The sequence below is a fragment of the Bubalus bubalis genome, chromosome 2 (genome assembly GCF_019923935.1).
Source record: "Bubalus bubalis isolate 160015118507 breed Murrah chromosome 2, NDDB_SH_1, whole genome shotgun sequence".
In the NCBI taxonomy this organism is placed as follows: Eukaryota; Metazoa; Chordata; class Mammalia; order Artiodactyla; family Bovidae; genus Bubalus; species Bubalus bubalis.
Window position 1 is genome coordinate 129,080,087 of NC_059158.1, and position 22,731 is coordinate 129,102,817.

At 36.9% G+C, this 22,731-nt stretch overlaps 1 protein-coding gene across 2 annotated transcripts in view; it reads left to right on the forward strand.

Moving 5' to 3' along the window:
- CNTNAP5 (contactin associated protein family member 5) overlaps positions 1–22,731 on the forward strand; it is a 1,053,040-nt gene that overhangs the window by 1,018,816 nt on the left and 11,493 nt on the right. The gene's annotated exons all lie outside the window — the stretch shown is intronic.

Here is a 22,731-nt window from a genome sequence, read left to right on the forward strand (position 1 = left end):
CATATGCATATCTGAGTTTATTCATATTTCTGCTGGGAGTCTTAATTCCAGTTTGTGCTTCATCCAGCCCCATATTTCACATTACGTACTCTTCACTGAAGTTAAATAAGCATGATGACAATATACAGCCTTGACATACTCCTTTCCCAATTTGGAACCAGTCTGTTGTCTCATGTTCAGTTCTAACTGTTGCTTCTTGTCCTGCATACAGATTTCTCAGGAAACAGGTAACATGGTCTGATATTCTCTTCTCATTAAAAATATTCCACAGTTTGTTGTGATCCACCCAGTCAAAGGCTTTAGCATAGTCAGTGACACAGAAGTAGATGTTTTTTTGGGGGGTAGGAGGGAGAATTCCCTTGCTTTCTATGATCCAGTGTATGTTGGCACTTTTATCTCTGGTTCCTCTGCCTTTTCTAAATCCAGCTTGCACATCTGGAAGTTCTTGGTTCACATACTGTTGAAGCCTAGCTTGAAGGATTTTGAGCATTACTTTACTAGCATGTGAAATGAGAGCAATTTTACGGTAATGTGAACATTCTTTGGCAATGCCCTTCTTTGGGATTGGAATGAAAACTGGCCTTTTCCTGTTCTGTGGTTGCTGCTGAGTTTTCCAAATTTGCTAGAATAATGAGTGAAGCTCTTTAACAGCATCATCTTTTAGGATTTTAGGATTTGAAATAGCTCAACTGGAATTCTGTCACCTCCACTGGCTTTGTTTGTAGTGATCCTTCCTAAGGTCCACTTGATTTCACACTCCAGGATGTCTGGCTCTGGGTGAGTCATCACACCATCATGGTCATATTGCATGAAGAGCTTTTTTGTATAGTTCTTCTTTTTGTTCTTGCCACCTTTTCTTACTCTCTTCTGTTTCTGTTGTGTCCTTGCTATTTTTATCTTTTATTGTGCTATCTTTACATGAAATATTTCCTTTGTATTTCCAATTTTCTTAAAGAGATCTCTAGTTTTTCCTATTATATTGTTTTCCTCTATTTCTTTGCATTGTTCACTTAGGAAGGCTTTCTTAGCTCTCCTTTCTATTCTCTGAAACTCTGCATTCAGTTGGGTATATTTTTCCCTTTCTCCTTTGCTTTTCACCTCTCTTCTTTTCTCTGCTATTTGTAAGGTTCTTCAAACCACCACTTGCCTTTTTGCATTTCTTTTTCTTGGGGATGGTTTTAATTACCACCTCCTGTACAATGTTATCAACCTCCATCCATAGTTCTTCAGGCACTCTATCAGATCTAGTTCCTTGAATCTATTTGTCACCTCCACTGTATAATCATAAGGGATTTGATTTAGGTCATACATGAATGGCTTAGTGGTTTCCCCTACTTTCTTCAATTTGAGACTGAAATTTGCAATAACTAGGTGATTATCTGAGCCACAGTCAGCTCCAGATCTTGTTTTACCTGACTGTATAGAGCTTCTTCATCTTTGACTGCAAAGGATATAATCAATCTGATTTCAGTACTGACCATCTGATGATGTCCATGTGTAAAGTCATCTCTTGTGCTATTGGAAAAGAGTGTTTTCTATGACCAGTGCATTTTCTTCGCAAAACTCTGTTAGCTTTTGCCCTGCTTCATTTTGTACTCCAAGGGCAAAGTTGACTGTTACTCCAGGTATCTCTTGACTTCCTACTTTTGCATTCCAGTCCCCTATGATAAGAAGGACATCTTTTTTTTTGGTGTTAGTTCTAAGAGGTCTTGTAGGTCTTCATAGGATCCTTCAGCTTCAGCTACTTTGACATTAGTGGTTAAGGCATAGACTTGGATTACTCTGTTGTTGAATGGTTTGCTTGGAAATGAACAAAGATCATTCTGTCATTTTTAATATAAATTTATTCATTTTAATTGGAAGCTAATTACTTTACAATATTGTTGAGACTGCAACCAAGTATTGCATTTTGGAATCTTTAGTTGACTGTGCAAGTTATCTCATTCCTTCCAAGGGATTCTTGCCCACCATAGTAGATATAATGCTCATTTGAATTAAATGTGCCCATTCCCATCCATTTTAGTTCACGGATTCCTAAAATATTGATGCTCAGTCTGGCCATCTCCTGTCACATTCCAGGTTCCTATGCAATATTGTGTATTGTAAAACAGGAATAATAACTGCTACTTATCATGATTGCCTAGATAGCTGAATAATATTATGTGTGCAGTGTTTGTGTAAGCACATATATGTACAAAGTATTTGCATGCACATTGCTTAGGGCACAGTGACTGCCTAATATTTAAATGATATATTGAGACACAATTATGGAAGGGGAATCTGAAAATGGAAATGATAAAAGAAATTCCCTTGGAATTCAGACCAGAAAGAAAACTTGGCAGATGAGATACAAAAAGAAGAATAGAATTATTAAATACAGCTTTCTTTGTCTTCTCTAGCTAGTGAGCTCTTTTCTAAGCTGTGGTATCATATTTTTGATCATACTGTGTAATACTCTTGTACTCATATACTCAAGTGCTTTTATATAACATAGCTAGTTTTTAATCAATTAAATTAAAAATGTAAATTCTCTTATTTGTTACTGCAAATGTCAACACTTGCTAGAATAACATGATAGTTGGGTGCTTTTCTTTTCATGTAAGGCATTTCCTTTTAGTATTTTCTTTTTGTTTTTATTACATTATTTGGGTTATTTAAACTAAGATAATATTATCTCCACTGTTATCTCTGTTGTTTCTAAGATGAAGGGAATACATATTTAAAGAGAATTAAGTACTGTTATTTTTAATAGAATGACTGAGTTTCAGTCAATTAATATCTATTGACCCTAACTACCTACCCAACTTTATTCTTTATCTGAATTCTACAAGGGCAGGACTTTAGAATTATTAAAAATAATGTATATATAATTCAGTACAATTGCTTTGCTTTTTGGATTAATTCTTTTTATCCTAATTTAAGAGAAGAGGAAATTAAAAATTAGTAACTTTTTTTAAACCTGTACTGTTCTCTTTATTACTTTAGACTATAAGCAAAGGTTCATTCTAGAATGATGACTTAAAATATGAGGAGGTCTTTGGTTTTATTAAATATGCCCTTGTACAATTTTTTTTCACTTAACAAAGATGCACATTCTTCAATTAAGTTTCCGTAACTTGCCCACAGTTATTCCAGAAGACTCTATTGGTGCTCTGTCCTATTCTCTTGCCTTTACCACTTGAGTGCAGGTCATTTATAACTTCCAGCACCTGGGATTATTTTGCTGAGGGCTTTCTCTGGCTACTGAAACATGCTTTGCCTATTCATGTCACAAGCTCAAAGTATCAAGGACTTAATGTCTGCGAGCTAGTGTATAAATATTCCAGTTTCTTACCATCCATGGGGATAATTCCTGTTTAGGTATGTATTCCCCAATGACTCCTAGAATTTTCCTGGCAGCACTAACTTCTAGTTGCCCTCAGTGCTGGTGGTTTGATTTAAAAAAAAAAGAAAACACTTTACTATTTTCTGTCCCATCCTTATCTTTGCCATCACCCTTTATTTAAAAAATGAAGTTGCCAGCCAGTTAACTTGAAGAGGGGAAGAGAATTTGACTCACACTTTGCTAAAGTACACTTTAGCACACTTTGCAAAGTAGCTTAATAAATTCAGGAAAAAAATTTACAGAGGTTATAAAAAACGCATGCAGAATAGAATTTCAAGTTTCAATCACTGAACACATTTTTTTTCAAAAACAATTATTTAAATTATAGAATAATTAATTTACAGTGTTATGTTAATTAAAAGTGTACAGCAAAAATATGTACATATATATTCTTTTCCATTGTAAGCTATTGTAAGACATTGAATGCAATTTTCTGTGCTATACAGTAGATCCTTGTATTTATCTATTTTATATATAGTAGTGTATATATATTAATTCCAAACTCCCAAATCTCCTCCCCACCCACCTATCCCTCTTGGGAACCTTATGTTTGTTTTCTATGTCTGAGTCTATTTCTGTTTCATAAACAAGTTCATTTATATCATTTTTTTAGATTCCACATATAAATAATATCATATGGTATTTGTCAAACACTGAAGTTATTCAAGAAAATATACCATGTCATTACCTTTGCCACACCTATCCTCTTTGTCTGATATCAGGTTTTAACATTTATTGTGAGACCTTGGACAAGTTACTTCACATCTCCAAACCTTAATTTCACTCACCTGTGGCATGGGAATTACATAGTCCTTATTTTATAAAGTTGTTGTGATAACACACAACACAACATAACTGTTTATCTGACTTGAGCAGAGCAAAGACAGGCACATAAAAGATGTCTTAGGAGTGTTGGCAGTTACACAAGCAGGTGTAGTGCCCTGCAGTCTGAGAATGAGTTTACTTAGGCCAGGTTCAAATCCTAGCTCCATCACTTATTGGTTGTTCCTTTTTTATTGTTTAACCTCATTTGTCTCCATTTTCTCACCTTTGAAATGGGAATAATAACACAGAAAATGATTAAGTGTTATAAGGCACTTAAAGCAGCATTTGGCACTTAATAAGCAATCCTTTCATGATGAATATTATAGAAGTTGTCCTTGCTTTACACAATATGGCAGAACCGGAAAAGTGACCACACAAACTGAAACTGGGAAAAAAATCTTAATGTCATGAGAACATAGTACAGTGTAATCTAAAATATCAGAAACACTGAGAATTAGGGTATTTCATAGGCTTGCCAAGAAAAACCTCGAGAAGCGTGTGAGAAGTGTTTGCCTTCTAGCTGTGTGACTGAATATGGAGGAGCATCTTTTCTATGCCTTGGTGAGCTGTCATACTGCTTTTAAAGTTTGGATCAGCTTCTGACATTTCATCCTTTGTGTTTTCAATGTCATGAGATGTCTTCGACAGTTCCTTTAATGTGAAGTTTTTTGCTAGCATCACTTCCTCTGGGACACTGTCATTCTGTTTGTCATGAACCACCTCATTTATATCGATTCCCATCACCTTCACTAATTTCCTGTGGCTGCAGATCTACAGTCTTTCAACACTGTCAGTGTCAGCATTTCCATGGTCAGCTCTTCTATAAATCCATTTATATTTAAATTTCACTTACAGTCTTCTTATTTTCTGTTTCTTTGCCATAAAATCATCTTGTTGACCAATTCCCTCTTTCGGTTATCTATTTTTTTTTTTTTTGTAAAATGTCACATGGATTTATTACTGAGATACAAAGAAGCAACACGTTTTGCTGTCTGTGTATTATTTAAATAAGCAATGGCGCAGTGGCCAAGTCACCTGCAGACTTTGAAAGAAATAATGTGATTGGTTACTAATCTTGACGTGCATATGTTATTTATATATTAATTTGTGGGCTGAAGATCTAGCAGCAGAGTTTGAACTTTATGCAATTACTCATGCTTAAATTATAGTCGCTGAAGCTTAAATAGTGTTGTTAGAGGACTGCTGTTATTTAAATCATGGTAACTGAAATTCATGCATTTTGGGCCTGGACAAAGAGGAGACTGTTTACAATGGCTAATGTTATTAAGTAGAAATATTTAAATAAAAAAATTATTATTGCCTTATAGCCACTAAAATATTAATAGCTGAACACATTTTGAATGTAGAGTGTAGAACCATTTTAGCATTCTCAGAGTGTTCTTCTGTTTATTTCTTTTTCCTATTGGTACATTAACAAACTATTACAAAATTGGTGGCTTAAAAACAACATAAATTTATCTTATAATCTTGAGGTTAGAAGTCTTAAGTGAGATTTATGAAGCTACAATTCAGGTGTCAGCCGAGCTATGTTCTTTTTGAAGGCATCGGGGAGAAGCTGTTTCCTTTCTGTTTCCTGCTTACAGTGGTTACTTGCACTCTTTGGCCTGTAGCCCCTTTCTCAAATTGCTAGAATCTCTTACTTCTGTCATCATATCTCCTACTTCTGGCTGGCTTTCTTGCCTGCATTTTAATATGGATCCTTGTGATCATATTTAGTATAATGTAACTCATGCTAATCATATTAGCAAAATCTTCTTTGCCAAGTAAAAAAAAATTCACAGATTCTGGAAATTAGGATGTGGATATGTTTGGAGAGAGAGAGCTTATTCTCTGCCACACCATGTGTCTTGTAAACCAAATCTCGGGGCATACATAATGATCAATTTTACTTATAAGGAATCTGAGGCTTAGAGAGATGAAGGGGTTGCTTTATGATCATCATGTTAGAAGTATTTGAATAGTTATTTTCATTTAATATAAAAGTTACCAATTATATGTTGGATAATAATCTATACACACAAAGACAAATATGCCTTCTCTCCTTCCCCAGGCCTGGGAGCAGAACAGAAAGGTTAGTTTCTAAGAAAGATCAGCTGCCAGGCAAGGACCAGTCATTGCTATACACATAGAACTGCTAGGACTGGGAGTTCAAGGCTGTCCCTGCCTCTGTACCTAATGTGTTGCTTTCCTCACCTCCAAATCCACACCTTATCACATGAGATTTGAGACAGCCCCTCCTCAAAGAAGTTTTCTGTAGCCACCATATTCTGATTTATCTGTATTAGTTGACTGTCTAAAATGACAAGATGAGCCATTTTGTAAAGATAGACAAGTTGGGGGCTTGAGTGTTAAGCTCTGTTCTGTGATTCAAAGGTAAGTATGCATGTAAAGAAAAATATATAATGGAAGTGCTAGGAATTTCCACTACAGTGACTTTGAATTTCTCTGATATTTTTTTCCTTATGTGCATAATGGATATAATGCCACACTGCTGTCTTTTCCAAGTCTTAAACTAGTGTGTGCCCTTCATCTGATACTTCACCACTTAATCTATGATGCTCAGTAATCAATATCTCCTATTATTTTTATGGGACAGTACTTCAAAAGTCTTTCTGAGTGATATATAATATTGTCAAGTAGTATGAGGCCTGTGATACAGATAAGTACTGAAATAGATGATAATTGGCACCACACACACACACACATACACACAGAGAGTAGCACTAAATATAATTATCACCAGCAGGGAAATTTTTGCCTGTGGCCAATCTCCATTCAATTCCTAGAGAATAGTGCATTTTCTCCTCATACAGCACAGCCAAATTTTGGTCATTCAACCTAGACATGGGGATTTTTGCAGAAGTCAATATATGACTCATCAAAAATAACGTTTTTTTTTTTTACATTCATTGGCCGCCACTTTATTTTTTTTTTGTTTGACCTTTTTTTTTTAATGTCACTACAGTTTATTTTTTAATTTTTTTTTACTTTTATTTATTTATTTATTTTTTTACTTTACAATATTGTATTGGTTTTGCCATACATCAACATGCATCCACCACGGGTGTACACGTTTTCCCCATCCTGAACCCCCCTCTCACCTCCCTCCCGATACCATCCCTCTGGGTCATCCCAGTGCACCAGCCCCAAGCTTCCTGTATCCTGCATCGAACCTGGACTGGCGATTCATTTCTTATATGAAATTATACGTGTTTTAATGCCATTCTCCCAAATCATCCCCCCACCTCCCACAGAGTCCAAAAGACTGTTCTATACATCTGTGTCTCTTTTGCTGTCTTGCATACAGGGTTGTCGTTACCATCTTTCTAAATTCCATATATATGCGTTAGTATACTGTATTGGTGTTTTTCTTTCTGGCTTACTTCACTCTGTATAATAGGCTCCAGTTTCATCCATCTTATTAGAACTGATTCAAATGTATTCTTTTTAATGGCTGAGTAATACTCCATTGTGTATATGTACCACAGCCTTCTTATCCATTCATCTGCTGAAGGACATCTAGGTTGCTTCCATGTCCTGGCTATTATAAACAGTGCTGTGATGAACAAAGTCAAAGTTATCTTCATTTTGATAATAGATATTAATTAACTTTTGTCACTCTTGTCTCTTACACATACAGAATGGAATTTTTCAGAGGCTCCAAGATATGTAATGATATCACCACTTGGTCAACTAATGGCATATGTGCTATGGCTTCTTTTAAAATTTTTTTAGTTTTTAATTTTTAACACAATGGATATAGATATATACAAAACAAATTATAGATATACAAAATCTCTTCAAGGTTTTGAATACAGAAAATGGATCTGGAAACTGAAAACAGGTCTTGAAAACTGCTGATCTAAACAAATGCTTATGGTCCCTTCCTTTTGCCAGTGATTGAAGCAGCACAAACCTGGAACACAGTATGGCCAACTAGAAGTCTGCAGGGTTGCTGTGTGTATGTGGTTCTGAGAAAGGATTCTCCATTCTCAAAAAGAAAAACAGCATAGAACTGAAGCAGCTTTTGTTTATGTTTTTATATACTGCTTCTGGACATCATTGCATCTAGATGTGATACCTGGAACTGCACAACCCCTGGTTCCAGCCTGCATATGAGATAGCCACGCAGAAGAAGCCCTGAAACTCCATGCTCAGAACTATCCTTGTCTCTAACTTCTTATTATTTGAGACAGCTTCCCTGTAATGTTTAAGTCTCTGCACACTGGAGTTTCTGTGACCTACAGCAGAAAACCTCCTCACAAAATATACATTATGCCTACCTCTGTAAACAAACAAACAAACAAAAAGAAATAACATCAGATCTCTGGAGGTGCTCAGTGTGGCTTTTACTCTTTTGGTACTTTTGACTTCACAGCTAGCAATTCCATAACAGAGCATAATATAGTTCTATAGGTTATTTTTGGACTCTGTTAAAAGACTCTTTTTGGGGACATGTAGGGTTCTAGTTTTGCTCCTATCCTTTAACAGAGTAAACAACAGAGATATGAATCAAGACATGTGAATTATCTGGTTCTGGGGTGACATCAAATAAATAATCAACATACAGGGATCTTTTTTGTTGTTGTTTTTTAAATTTTCCAGTTCCAAAGGAATGAGTTTTTACATCAACTTGAGCATTCCAATCTTAGACTCAGAAAAGTGATTTTTCTGTAGAAAATAAGCAGAATTGGCATTGGGAGTATGATATCTATAAGTTTAAATTTTGGATATATTGCTAAAGTCTTATTTATCCAGGACTCACTGTCATATATCCACAGAACTGCCTTTATGTAATGCATGCAACTAAGGAACCCAATTAAAAGGTGAATAATATAATTTAGCTTGTGAGATGTTCACTGGAGATAATGAATTCTCAAAGGGCAGAATTTTTGTTGACTGAATCACCTTGGTTATTTTTATCTTTCTTATATTAGCATCTATCATCTATTTATCTTCTATTTATCTATAGGTATATATTTTTACTTAAAGAAAAATAATGCAATACCTATCATATGCCAGGTCCCGTACAATTCAGACTCAATTAATCATCCTAAAGACATTTGTTTAGCAACCTCTATGCCAAAATAATATGTTAGTATATAGCATCTCTGACTCAGTGGACATAAATATGAGCAACCTCTGGGAAATACTGAAGGTCAGGGAAGACTGGTGTGCTACAGTCCATGGGGTCACAAAGAGTCAGACATGATTTAGTGACTGAATAGCAACAACACATAGTTAGCAGTAAACAAATAAGGACATTTTCATCATAAAATAGATGGTCTGGAGTGGTACCTAAAAGGTGAAACAATGTTATACACACAAACACAGACAAAATTGCAAAGTCTGATGCAATTAATTAGAAAGGAAATCATCTGGTTTCCTGCTGGAAATTGAGAATTGCAGAAGGAGTGTGTGCTCCTTAGTTGGGTGTTTAAGTATGTCTTCGCTGAGGAAGGGGCTTTCAGTATGGGACCCAAAGGTAAGGAGTCTATCATGCAACATTTGGAGGTATCTCCTTGGCAGTGGGGTCATGAAGAATAATAGACACTGGGATGTGTAGCAATCCAATTTACATGGTCACTCAGGTTCCTTTTAGGGAACCCTTTAGGCAGTTTATTTAATTTTAGATAACAAAATACTGAGAATAATGAAGAGAAATATTTGATGAGTACCCTTGGAAGAGCTATTATCTTAATTTCATTAAGAGATATTAATGAAATTCTTATCAGGATTGGGCATCATCAAAGAGAATTCCACATAACATGTTGTGAGTGTGATTATTAAAAGTAAATAAACTAAGTGCTTATAAGTGGCCAGAATAAATAAGTTTGAAATATATCTAAATATCACTGATCAGGTTGCATTGTTGTTGATATTTGGAAACATTTGTTTCTTAATTATTCATTCCCTTTTCAGTTTAGGAAACACTGTGTCTTAGGTCTGGTATCCTAATTGGGTGAAGAGAAAAGGACAGTTTACCCAAAAGCAAAAAGTTACCAATATAGTTGGAAGACAGATTGTAAACATAATGGTGGAATAAAAGAAATGTGATAAAAGTAAGCAAATGCCTTGGAAACATGGAGAAGGACTTACTTAACTCGACTTGGTCCCTCCCTGTTTTTTCAGCATCATCTTTTGTCTTATTTTAAGTCAGAGTTAACTTAATTTTTTAATGTTTGAAATGTGATGGTCTTTCACACTCTAGACTTTGTACAGGCTTTGCTTGTATCTGGAGCACTCTGCCCATCTTTTCATGTTTGCTTATTGACCTAATATATTTATTCCAAGCCGTCTTTTCTAAAGTACTGTTTCTCAAAATGTGGTTCATGAATCATCTGTATCATAATTGTCTAAGAATGCACTTTAAAAATGCAAATTATTTTGTACCTCCACACCAGACCTACTGAATGAGTAGAGATCTAAAGATAGACGTTTTCATACATATACCTGGAACTTTATTTTACAAACTAAATTTGATCCCTGCTGCCCTAGATTGTGTCAGGGGTTTTGTCTGTACTCCCAGAGCCATAAGCATCTGTGCCGCCATAAGACTTTTGCTTGAAATCATTGCTGGTCTATTCAATTAATCCTCCAAAGTGACTGAAATCTCATAGAGATAAGGAAAATGTCCTTTAGCTGACAATTGTCTCACAAGGAGCATGGTTCTCATAGGTGGCTAATAAATAGATGTAGGTCTTACAAAGAAGGAGTGGATATTACCCAGGTGGTTAAGGGACAGAAGAGCCTTACAGGCAGAGAGAATGTGTGCTACTATTCAGGAAAGAAGACGTTCGGTTCTATGTAGCACAGATGGGGCTGGATGGGTGCATGGGATTTTGCTGGTGAATGTTTCTAAGTTATGCTTTGGAGCTGAGGTTTCTTTTCACTTTATCAACAATCAATAAAACCTAGAAATCCCACTCCTGGGCATATATCCAGAGAAAGCCGTAATTCAAAAAGACACATGTACCCCAATGTTCATTGCAATACCATTCACAATGGCTAGGATATAGAAGAAACCTAAATGTCCATCAATAGAGGGATGGATAAAGATGTAGTACATTTATACAATGGAATATTACCCAGTCATAAAAAGGAATACACTTGTGCCATTTGTAGAGACCTAGATGAACCTAGAGACTGTCATAGAGATTGAAGTAAGTCATAAATAGAAAAAAAATCAATTGTAATGCATATATGTGGAAACTATAAAAATGGTATAAATTAACTTATTTTCAAAGCAGAAATAGAGACACAGGCATAGACAAAAAAATGTGTGGGTACTAAAGAGGAAAGGGGATGGGATGAATTGGGAGATAGGGATTGACATACATACACTCGGTATGAAATAGATAACTAATGAGAACCTACTTGTATAGCACAGGGAATTCTACTCAGTGCTCTGTGGTGATCTAAATGAGAAGTAAATCCCCAAAACAAGGGATATATGTATACATATTGCTGATTAACTTTGCTTCACAGCAGAAACTAACACAACATTATGAAACAATTTATATTATACTAAAAGTTAATTTTAAAATGCCTACATAAAAGTATTAAATATGGCATGATAGAAAGAAATAAGGACAGAATATAAAAGACCTAGATATCAGGCCTGAATTGGCCATGAACTAGGTAACTTGCTTTAAACAATTACTTGACCTTGTGTCTTAACTTTCCTAACTGGTAATTGGGTATAATTATCTTAATTTTCTTATTACAAAAGGATGAATATTTATTAATACACAGGTTGTATGAATGTACATTCCATGAAAAGAAAAAAAAAGCATTAAGTAAATGCCAGCTATTTTTAAATACAGTTTGACATTCTTCTTTCAGGATTAAAAGCTTTATCTGAGGGACATGGTTTTTAGACTCTGGATAATCTCCGATATCCAGCTAAATTATCAGACTGTCTCTTACCTGAAAGCCACTTTTTAGTACTCTTGAGGGCAAACTCTTTACTTGTATATATTACTTATATTTTTCATTAACATCAGTTTTTTTCTTTATGTTTTATGAAGGTACAGTATTTTAGTTTCATAAGTCAAGAATGTGTGGGCTGCATGACCTGTATTTTGACACTTCATGATTCAAATGTCTTCTGTGGCTTTTGACATATAGCAAATATCATGGTACATCCTACGGCAGTGTCTGTTTTTAGCAAATTGCTGATCTTTTTTTTTTTTTAATATCCAGAAAAACAAAACAAACAAAAAAAAAAACCCACCTACCTGGTTGGACTCTATCACTCTCTTAGTGTCAAACAACTGTGACTCTGCAAAGTGCTGGACTTTCTGGGACTAAAACTGGTTCTGTGCTGTTTTCCTTGGCATAACAAAATCCACTTGTTTCAACAGAGGGGCATAGATTTGCTTTGAAGAAAGGTGTGCTTGCAAATTAATGTAGATAGTCAAATTTTTAGATGCTTAAAGAAGTTAGTCTATAATAACTTAACCAACTGAGTCATTCAAAGTTTTAGTACTACATTTATTAAGTTATGCATCAGTATGAAATGGAAATTTAGTCTTTACAGCAAGCACATAAGGATTTACGTCTTAGTTTTCTCATATAAATGAAGTATTACTTGGGCATGTTGAGGGTCATTGAATGTAGACAAAGGAGTTTGGAACTTGGGTATGTTGAGGGTCATTGAATGTAGACAAAGGAGTTTGGAACTCTTTGGATAAGTAGTAGGAATAATAATAATAAATGCATATAAAGGCACTGAGCTGGAATTCATACTTATTATATTTATTCCCATCACAATTAATGTGGTCAGTACTATTTATCACTACTTTACAGTGGAAAAAACTGAAGCTCAGAAATGAGAAAATACAAGTCATATGTTCAAGGGCATAATTCATCAGCTCAGGCTACCTCCAACCTGTGCTCTTTCAGCACACCATGCTGCTTATACACCGGTATTTGAGGGCAGGGAGACAAACTCTAATAAGAATCAGAAACACTATTTCAGTGATATTTAAAGTGTGTTAGAAGGTAGAAACAATGTCAGCTTCGAATAAGAATTTTTAAGATTTTTCTTTGTAAGATATTTATGGTTTTTCAAGATGATGGTATATATTATATGAAGACAAACCTTTCAGTTCTTGATTAGGTGGGACTTTTATATATGAGCAGAAAACCTTGGGAAGAATGAGAAAGAAGTGTGGCATTTTCCCATGGTAGAGCCTTTCTTTGCAATCCCATTCTACCGCTTCTGAAAAGCTGCCTTCACTGTGAAGTTTATCTTCCATATTTATTCCGTAGTTCAACCCACACAGTAGTCCCCTTGCCTAATTCCTTATAACTTGAATGTGACTGTAATCTAAAAATTGAATAAAATGACTTAAGAATTGGATTCTCTTTTTTTAATTTGATTTTAATTGCAGAGTAATTACTTTACAGTATTGTGATGGTTTCTGCCATATATCTACATGAATCAACCATAGGTATACATATGTCCCTTCCCTCTTAAACCTCCCTCCTATCTCCTTCCCATCCCACCCTTCTAGGTTGTCACAGAACACCAGCTTCAGGTTCCCTGCATAATTCAGCAAATTCCCACTGCCTATCCCTTACATGAGCTTCCCTGGTAGTGCTAATGGTAAAGATTACACCTGCCAATGTAGGAGACATAAGAGACATGGGTTGAACCCCTGGGTCAGGAAGATCCCCTGGAGGAGTGCATGGCAACCCACTCCAGTATTCTTGCCTAAATAATCCCATGGACAGAAGAGCCTGGTGAACTTTAGTCCGTGGGGTCACAAAGAGTTGGACACGACTGAAGCAACTTAGCATGCTCCACAAATATCCATTTTAAATATGATAATATACATGTTTAAATATTACTCTCTCCCACCCTGCATTATCTTTAATATAACAAAGAGTTCAGAATGACCTATGATTTCCTTAGACTTTGCAACCTATTTCTTCTTAACTAATTTATGTAAAGGTGTTTTACAAAAGTACTTAGGATATTTTTGGAAGGTTTTTTTAGGGAGGAAGCATAGTTTACATATAAGTTTTGTGTTGACTTGGCATTTCAAGTCATAAATACTTTGGTTTAAATCTCAACATTGCCACATGATCTCCTGTATATATTTTAACTTTAATAATTTCAGTTTTTTCAGACTTGTATAAAAAATAAATGAAAGAATGAGACTACATCAAATATATATATATGTGTGTGTATACACTACAACATGGATGAATCTAGAGGCTATTATGCTAAGGGAAATATATCAAAGACAAATACAATCTCACTTATATGTGACTTCTAAAAGCCAAAACAAGGAAAGTAATGAAACACTCATATGGAGAACAAACTGGTGGTTTCCAGAGGGATGGTAGTTAGGGGAGTGGTCAAAATAAGTGAATGGGTTTAAGATATACAAACCTTCAGTTATTAAATAAATGGGCCATGGTGATAAGAAATACAGTAAATGATATTGTAATAAATTTGTGTGGGATAGATGGTTGCTAGACTTATCATGGTGATCACTTTATAACATATGCAAATGTCAAATCACAGTATGCTACTGCTACTGTTACTGCTAAGTCACTTCAGTCATGTCCGACTCTGTGCGACCCCATAGACGGCAGCCCACCAGGCTCCCCCGTCCCTGGGATTCTCCAGGCAAGAACACTGGAGTGGGTTGCCATTTCCTTCTCCAATGCATGAAAGTGAAAAGTGAAAGTGAAGTCGCTCAGTCGTATCTGATTCTTAGCGACCCCATGGACTGTGGCCTACCAGGCTCCTCCATCCATGGGATTGCAAGAGTACTAGAGTAGGGTGCCATTGCCTTCTCTGAAATCACAATATAGTGCACCTAAAACTAACATTGTATGTGTGTGCATACTAAGTTGCTACAGTTGTATCCAACTCTTTGTAACCCTACAGAGTGTAGCCCACCAGGCTCCTTTGTCCATGGGATTCTCCAAGTAAGAATACTAGAGTGGGTTGCCTTACCCTCCTCCAGGGGATCTTGCTGACCCAGGGATTGAGCCCACTGTCTCCCGCATTGGCAGGTGGATTCTTGACCACTAGCACACCTGGGAAACCCATAATGTTTTATGTCAACCACTTCTCAAAAATTTTAAAAATATTGCATTATTATATAGTCGGCTCTTAATAATTGTTGAATATTGAACAAATGTATCTTTAGCAAATAATTGTTTATTATGGCATATTATTTAACAAGTTTGTAAGAAGTAAATACAATCTGGAATCATTCTAACAGTTTTTTTTTTTTTTTTTTTTTTTTTTTGCTTCTCCATATATATATAAGAATCTGAGAAATCATTATGTCAACTTCATACTAAGAATATTTTCTCCTATCAAGGACTCTTTGTTTTCTTTTTTTTTCTCTCATAAACCTCTCAAGGTTTGCATGCTTTTCATACATCTAGAATAAATAAGCTTTCCTAGAGATAAGGTTTCATCCAAAATATTTCTTCCTTTGAAGAGAGGTAGTCATTTTCTGGCATGTCGCCTTATTTATTCATGTCCTACTTCTTTTACCTGGAACTTGGGTTCAAGGTAGTCACAGTAACAATATCCTTCAAATATTGGCACCGATATAGGCTTCTTTTTAACTGAGTTCTAGGAATGAGATGTGGCAGTTTTGACTTAGAGCATTAGCTACAATGACATGTCACTTTCCACTGCTTTGAAATTCTGTAAGGCAAAAACCTCATGCCAGTTCATGCTTTCCATCTCTTGTCTTCTGCCTCTCTCTGTAAATTCCTCTGATCTCTAACTACCCCTTAATAACTACCAATCAGTAACTAGTGCATCTTCTGAATTACACTGAGTTCTGTGGTACTCAACAAATAGCACCTAGCCTTAATTAAAGACTTTTGGTGTGTAAGACTGTTGAATAACAATGTTTGAACAGTCTTTTACCCTCATAATCTTGTTTTTAAAGCTTAGAATAAAAGATAAACATATGTGGTGCATTCATGAGTAAGTAACAAATATGTTCCACCCTGGAAGGATATTTATTGGAATATTTGAAAGAGAGCAGTTTCTTCCCCACCCTATGTTCTTTCACACTTGAAGAAGTGTCACTTCACATCTCTATTTTATTTTTATTATTATTACCTGGAGAGTTTTCAGAGAATCTCAGATGCAGCATGTCTGGAAGAATGGAGTGGTAGAAAGAATAATGACCCACAAAGACAGCTGAATACTAATCCTCAGAACCTGTGACTATGTTAGGCTAACTGGCATAGAAGACTTAAGGTTTGATAATCAGTTATCCTTAAAATAGGGATGTGATGTGCAAGTCACTCAGTTGTATCCAACACTTTGCAATCCCATGGACTGTAGCCTGCCAGGCTCCTCCGTCCATAGAATTCTTCAGTCAAGAATACTGCAGTGGGTTGCCATTCCCTTCTCCAGGGGATTTTCCTGACCCAGGGATTGAACCCAGGTCTCCCTCACTGTAGGTGAATTCTTTACTGTCTGAGCCACCAGGGATGGCTCAGCTTGGTACAATCCCAAAGATCCTTAAAAGTGTAAGAAAGGGGCAAAAGAAGATAATTAGAATTAAATCTGATTTCAGATGAAAGATGCACAGACATGCAACACTGTTGGCTTTGAAAGTATGGGAAGGGGGCTATAAGCCAAGGAATGTGGGTGGTTTATGGCAGTTAGAAAAGACAAAGAGAGGTGGTCCTAAGATGGCAGAGGAATAGGACAGGGAGACCACTTTATCCCCCACAAACTCATCAAAAGATCATTTCAATGCTGAGCAGCTTACACAAAACAACTTCTGAATGCTGGTGGAGGACACCAGGCACCCAGAAAGGCAGCCCATTCTCTTCAAAAGAAGGTAGGGCAAAATATAAAAGACAAAAAGAGAGACATAAGAGTTAGTGATGGAGACCTGTTCCTGGAGGGAGTTGTGAAGGAGGAGAAGTTTCCAAACAGTGGGAAACCCTCTCACCAGCAGGTATGTGGGGGAGTTTTAGAATCTCAGAGGGCAACATAACCAGGAGGAAAAAGAAACAAAGAAAAAAAAAACACAGAATATATGCGTAACCATAACTCCCAATGGAGAAGTAGCCCAGACGCTCGCACCCACCACCGGCAAGCAGGGGCTGAACAGAGAGGCACCTGCTGCATTGCTTAGGGTAAGTGCCCTGAGGACAATCTATGGGAGTTAACATGAGATAGCAACCCAAACTGTGGGATAGCCAGAGAGAGAAAAGAAAAAGAGTGAGAGAGAGAGAGAGAACTTTCCTGTGAAAAGCTCTAACCTAAGGCACAGCCTCGGAGAATGCAATGGCATCCCACTCCAATACTGTTGCCTGGAAAATCCCTTGGATGGAGGAGCCTGGTAGGCTGCAGTCCATGGGGTCGTGAAGAGTTGGACACAACTGAGCGACTTCACTTTCACTTGACTTCACTAGGGCACAGCCTGGCCTGCTCAGAGAACAAAGAATTGAGCGAATACTAAAGGGGAGCTAGCCAGCTGTGGACAGGCCCATCCCCCCACCTGAGGCAGAGAGGCAGGTGGGCGACAGCCAGAGCTGGAAGGCAAGGGGCAATCTCGGCCCCAGAGATGGCATCCTCCACCAAATTGTGAGCAGGCTCCCAGTTGCTAACCAAGTCTTCTTGGGATCCTGGACGGTTGACATCTGCCAGGAGGGTCACAGCCTGAGATCAACTCCCTAGAGGAGACACAAAGCACACCTGATATGGCGCTCTTGTGGCACACTGGGAAACTGAGTGGCTGGGACCAGGGAGGTAATTAAGATGCACAGACCACCTGGGACAGTGTGCAGTGTGCTCACCAAGCACCTCGTTGCCTGAGCTGCTCAGACCTGGGAAGAGCACACAATGCATGCCTGAGTCTGTGTCTTTGTGGAGTACCCAAGAACCTGAGCCTGAGCAGCTTAGACCTGGCAAGTGGACGAAACACAGGTCTGCTTTGGACAGTTTCCTTGCAGAGCAACCTGGCACCTGAGCAATGTAGGCTGGGAAAGCACATGCTGCCGTGAGCTGGGGCAAACCCAGTGTGGTCCATACACTGCGAGCACTCCCCACACAAGCCAGTGATATTTCTTTCCAGTGTTCCTCCCTCCCCACAGCACATCTGAACAAGTGAGCCTAAATAAGTGACCACCTTCACCCCTTTGTGTCAGGGCAGAAATTAGACACTGAAGAGACTTGCAAACAGAGGAAGCCAAAATAAAGAAGAGGGAACCACTCTGGAAGTGACAGGTGAAACAGATTAAAACCCTGTAGTTAGCATTGGCTAAGCATTGGAAGGAGCCTATAGACCTTGAAAAAAAGTATAAGCTTTAACAAGGAATTATCTGAAACTGAATTGACACCACACTGCCCTCAAAAACTCCAGAGAAATCCCTAGATATATTTTTACTATTATCATTTTTAACTTCTAAAGCAAATTTCATATATATATATGTATATATATTATAATTTTTGTGATTGATTTTGTTTTGTATTTTTAATATTGTATTTTTGAGACTCTAACCTCTACTCTAGATTTTTAATTTTTGCTTTATGGTTTTTGTTATCAATTTTGTACCTTTAAGAATCTAATCTTCAGTACACATTTTTACTTAGGGGTGTGATTACTAGCTTGATTGCTCTCTCCCCTTTTGACTCTCTCTTTTCTCCCTCAGGTCACCTCTATCTCCTCCCTTCCCCTTCACTTTTCTACTTAATTCTGTGAATCTCTCTGGGTGTTCTGGGCTGTGGGAAACACTTAGGGGACTGATTACTGGCTCAGTTGGTCTCTCCCTTTTTGATTCCCCCTCTTCTCCTAGTCACCTCTCTCTCCCTTGTCCCTCTTTGCTTCTCTATGCAATTATTTGAACATCTCTGAGTGTTCCAGACTGTGGAGAGCATGTAGGGAATTGATTGCTGGCAAGATTGCTCTCTCCCCTTTTCTTCTCCTCCTGGTCACCTCTATTTCCTTCCTCCCTCTTCTCCTCTCCATGTAAATCTGTGAACCTCTCTGTGTGTCCCTCACTGTGGAGAATCTTTTCACCATTAACCTAGATGTTTTATCATCTGTGCTGTATGGATAGAGAAGTGTTGATGCTACTGTAAGAATAAGACTAAAACCCAGAGGCAGAAGGCTGAAATTCAAAACTTGAGACCCCAGAAAACTCCTGACTCCATGAACATTACTTGGCAAGAGCTATTCCAAAAGCCTCCATACCTACACTGAAACCAAGCACCACCCAAGAGCCAACAAGTTCCAGAGCAAAACATACCAAGCTAATTATCCAGCAATGCAGGAACACAGCCCTGAGCATTAAAATATAGGCTGCCCAAAGTCACACAAAACTCACAGACACCTCAAAACTCACTACTGGATACTTCATTACACTCCAGAGAGAAGAGATAAAGCTCCACCCAACAGAACACAGATGCAAGCTTCCCTAACCAGGAAACCTTGACAAGCCACTAGTCCAACCCCACCCACAGGGAGCAACCTCCACAATAAAAAAGAACTACAAACTTCCAGCCTACAGAAAGGCCACTGCAAAAACAGCAATCTAAACAAAATGAAAAGGCAGAGAAATATGCAGCAGGTAAAGGAACATAATAAACATCCATGAAACCAAACAAAAGAGGAGGAGATAGGGAGTCTACCTGATAAAGAATTCAGAATAATGATAGTAAATGTGATCCAAAATCTTGAAAACAAAATAGAGTTATAGATAAATACACTGGAAATGAGGATTGAGAAAACGCAAGAAATATTTAACAAAGACCTATAAGAAATAAAAAAGAGTAAATCAATAATGAATAATGCAATAATTGAGATCAAAAGCACTCTAGAAGGAACCAACAATAGAATAATTGAGGCACAAGATACGATAAGTGAGATGGAAGATAGAATGGTGGAAATAAATGAAGCAGAGAGGGGGGAAAAAAAAGAAATGAGGACAACCTCAGAGACCTCTAGGACAATATTAAATGCCTCAATATTTCAATCATAGGAGTCCCAGAATAAGAAGACTGAAAAGCTATCAGAAAATACTTGAGGAGATAATAGTTGAAAACTTCCCTAAAACGGGGAAGGAAATAGCCACCCAAGTCCAAGAAACTCAGAGAGTCCCAAACAGGATAAACCCAAGGCAAAACACCCCAAGACACATATTAATCAAATTAATGAAGATCAAACACAAAGAGCAAATATTAAAAGCAGCAAGGGAAGAACAACAAATAACACACAAGGGGATTCCCATAAGGATAACAGCTCATCTTTCAACAGAAACTTTTCAGAGCAGAAAGGAATGGCAGGACATACTTAAAGTGATGACAAAGAAAAACCTACAGCCCAGATTACTATACCCAGAAAGGATCTCATTCAAATATGAAGGAGAAAACAAAAGCTTTACACAAGCAAAAGCTGAGAGAATTCAGCATCACCAAACCAGCTCTTCAACAAATGCTAAAGGATCTTCTCTAGACAGGAAACACAGAAAAGGTTTATAAACTCGAACCCAAAACAACAAAGTAAATGGCAAAGGGATCATACTCACTAATAATTACCTTAAATGTAAATGGGTTGAATGCCCCAACCAAAAGACAAAGACTGGCTGAATGGATACACAAACAAGACATCTATCTGTGCTGTCTACAAGAAACCCACCTCAAAACAAGGGACATATTCAGACTGAAAGTGAAGGGCTGGAAAAAGATATCTCATGGAAATGGAGACCAAAAGAAAGTGGGAGTAGCAATACTCATATCAGATAAAATAGACTTTGAAATAAAGGTCGTGAAAAGAGGCAAAGAAGGACACTATATAATGATCAAAGGATCAATCCAAGAAGAAGATACAGCAATTATAAATATATATGCACCCAATATAGAAGCATTGCAATATGTAAGGCAAAAGCTAACAAGTATGAAAGGGGAAATTAACAGTAACACAATAGTGGGAGACTTTAATACCCCACTCACACCTATGGAACTAAAATTAAATTAGCAAGGAAACACAAACTTTAAATGATACAATGGACCAGTTAGATCTAATTGATATCTATGGGACATTTCACCCCCGAACAGTGAATTTCAACTTTTTCTCAAGTGCACATGGAACATTCTCCAAGATAGATCACATCCTGCACCATAAATCTAACCTTGGTAAATTCAAAAAATTGAAATCATTTCAAACATCTTTTCTGATCACAATGTGGTAAGATTAGATGTCAACTACAGGAAAAAAAAATCAAAAATACGAACATATGGAGGCTAAACAATACGTTTCTGAATAAGCAACAAATCACAGAAGAAATAAAAATATACATAGAAATGAATGAACTTGAAAACACAACAACCCAAAATCTATGGGATTCAGCAAAATCGGTGCTAAGGGGAAAGTTCATAGCAATACAAGCTTACCTCAAGAAACAAGAGAAGAATCAAATAAATAAACTAACTTTACACCTAAAGCAACTAGAAAAAGAAGAAATGAAGAAACCCAAAGTTAGTGGAAGGAAAGAAATCATAAAAATTAGGGCAGAAATAAATGAAAAAGAACCAAAGGAGACTATAACAAAAATAAACACAAGTAAAAGCTGGATCCCTGAGAAGATAAATAAAATAGACAAACCATTAGCCAGACTCCTCAAGAAAAAAAGGGAGAAGAATCAAATCAACAAAATTAGAAATGAAAATGGAGAAATCACAACAGACAACACAGAAATACAAAGGATCATAAGAGACTATTATCAGCAACTATATGCCAATAAAATGGACAACTTGGAAGAAATGGAAAAATTCTTAGAAAACTATAACCTTCCAAAACTGAACCAGAAAGAAATAGAAAACCTTAACAGACCTATCACAACTGCTGAAATTGAAACTGTAATAGAAATTTTTCCAACAAACAAAAGCCCAGGACCAGATGGCTTCACAGCTGAATTCTACCAAAAATTTAGAGAAGAGCTAACACCTATCCTACTCAAACTCTTCCAGAAGATAAAAGAGGAAGGTAAACTGCCAAACTCACTCTGTGAGGCCACCATCACCCTAATACCAAAACCAGACAAACGTGCCTCAGAAAAAGAAAACTACAGGCCAATATCACTGATGAACATAGATGCAAAAATCCTTAACAAAATTCTAGCAAACAAAATCCAACAACATATTAAAAAGATCATACATCATGACCAAGTGGGCTTTATCCCAGGGATGCAAGGATTCTTCAATATTCACAAACCAATCGATGTGATACACCACATTAACAAATTGAAAGACAAAACCCGTATGATTATCTCAATAGATCACAGAAAGCCTTTGGGAAATTCAACATCCATTTATGATAAAAACCCTCCAGAAAGCGGGCATACAAGGAACATACCTCAACAAAATAAAAGCTATATATGGCAAACCCACAGCAAACATTGTCTTCAATGGTGAAAAATTGAAAGCATTTCCCCTACAGTCAGGAACAAGACAAGGGTGCCCATTCTTACCACTACTATTCAACATGGTT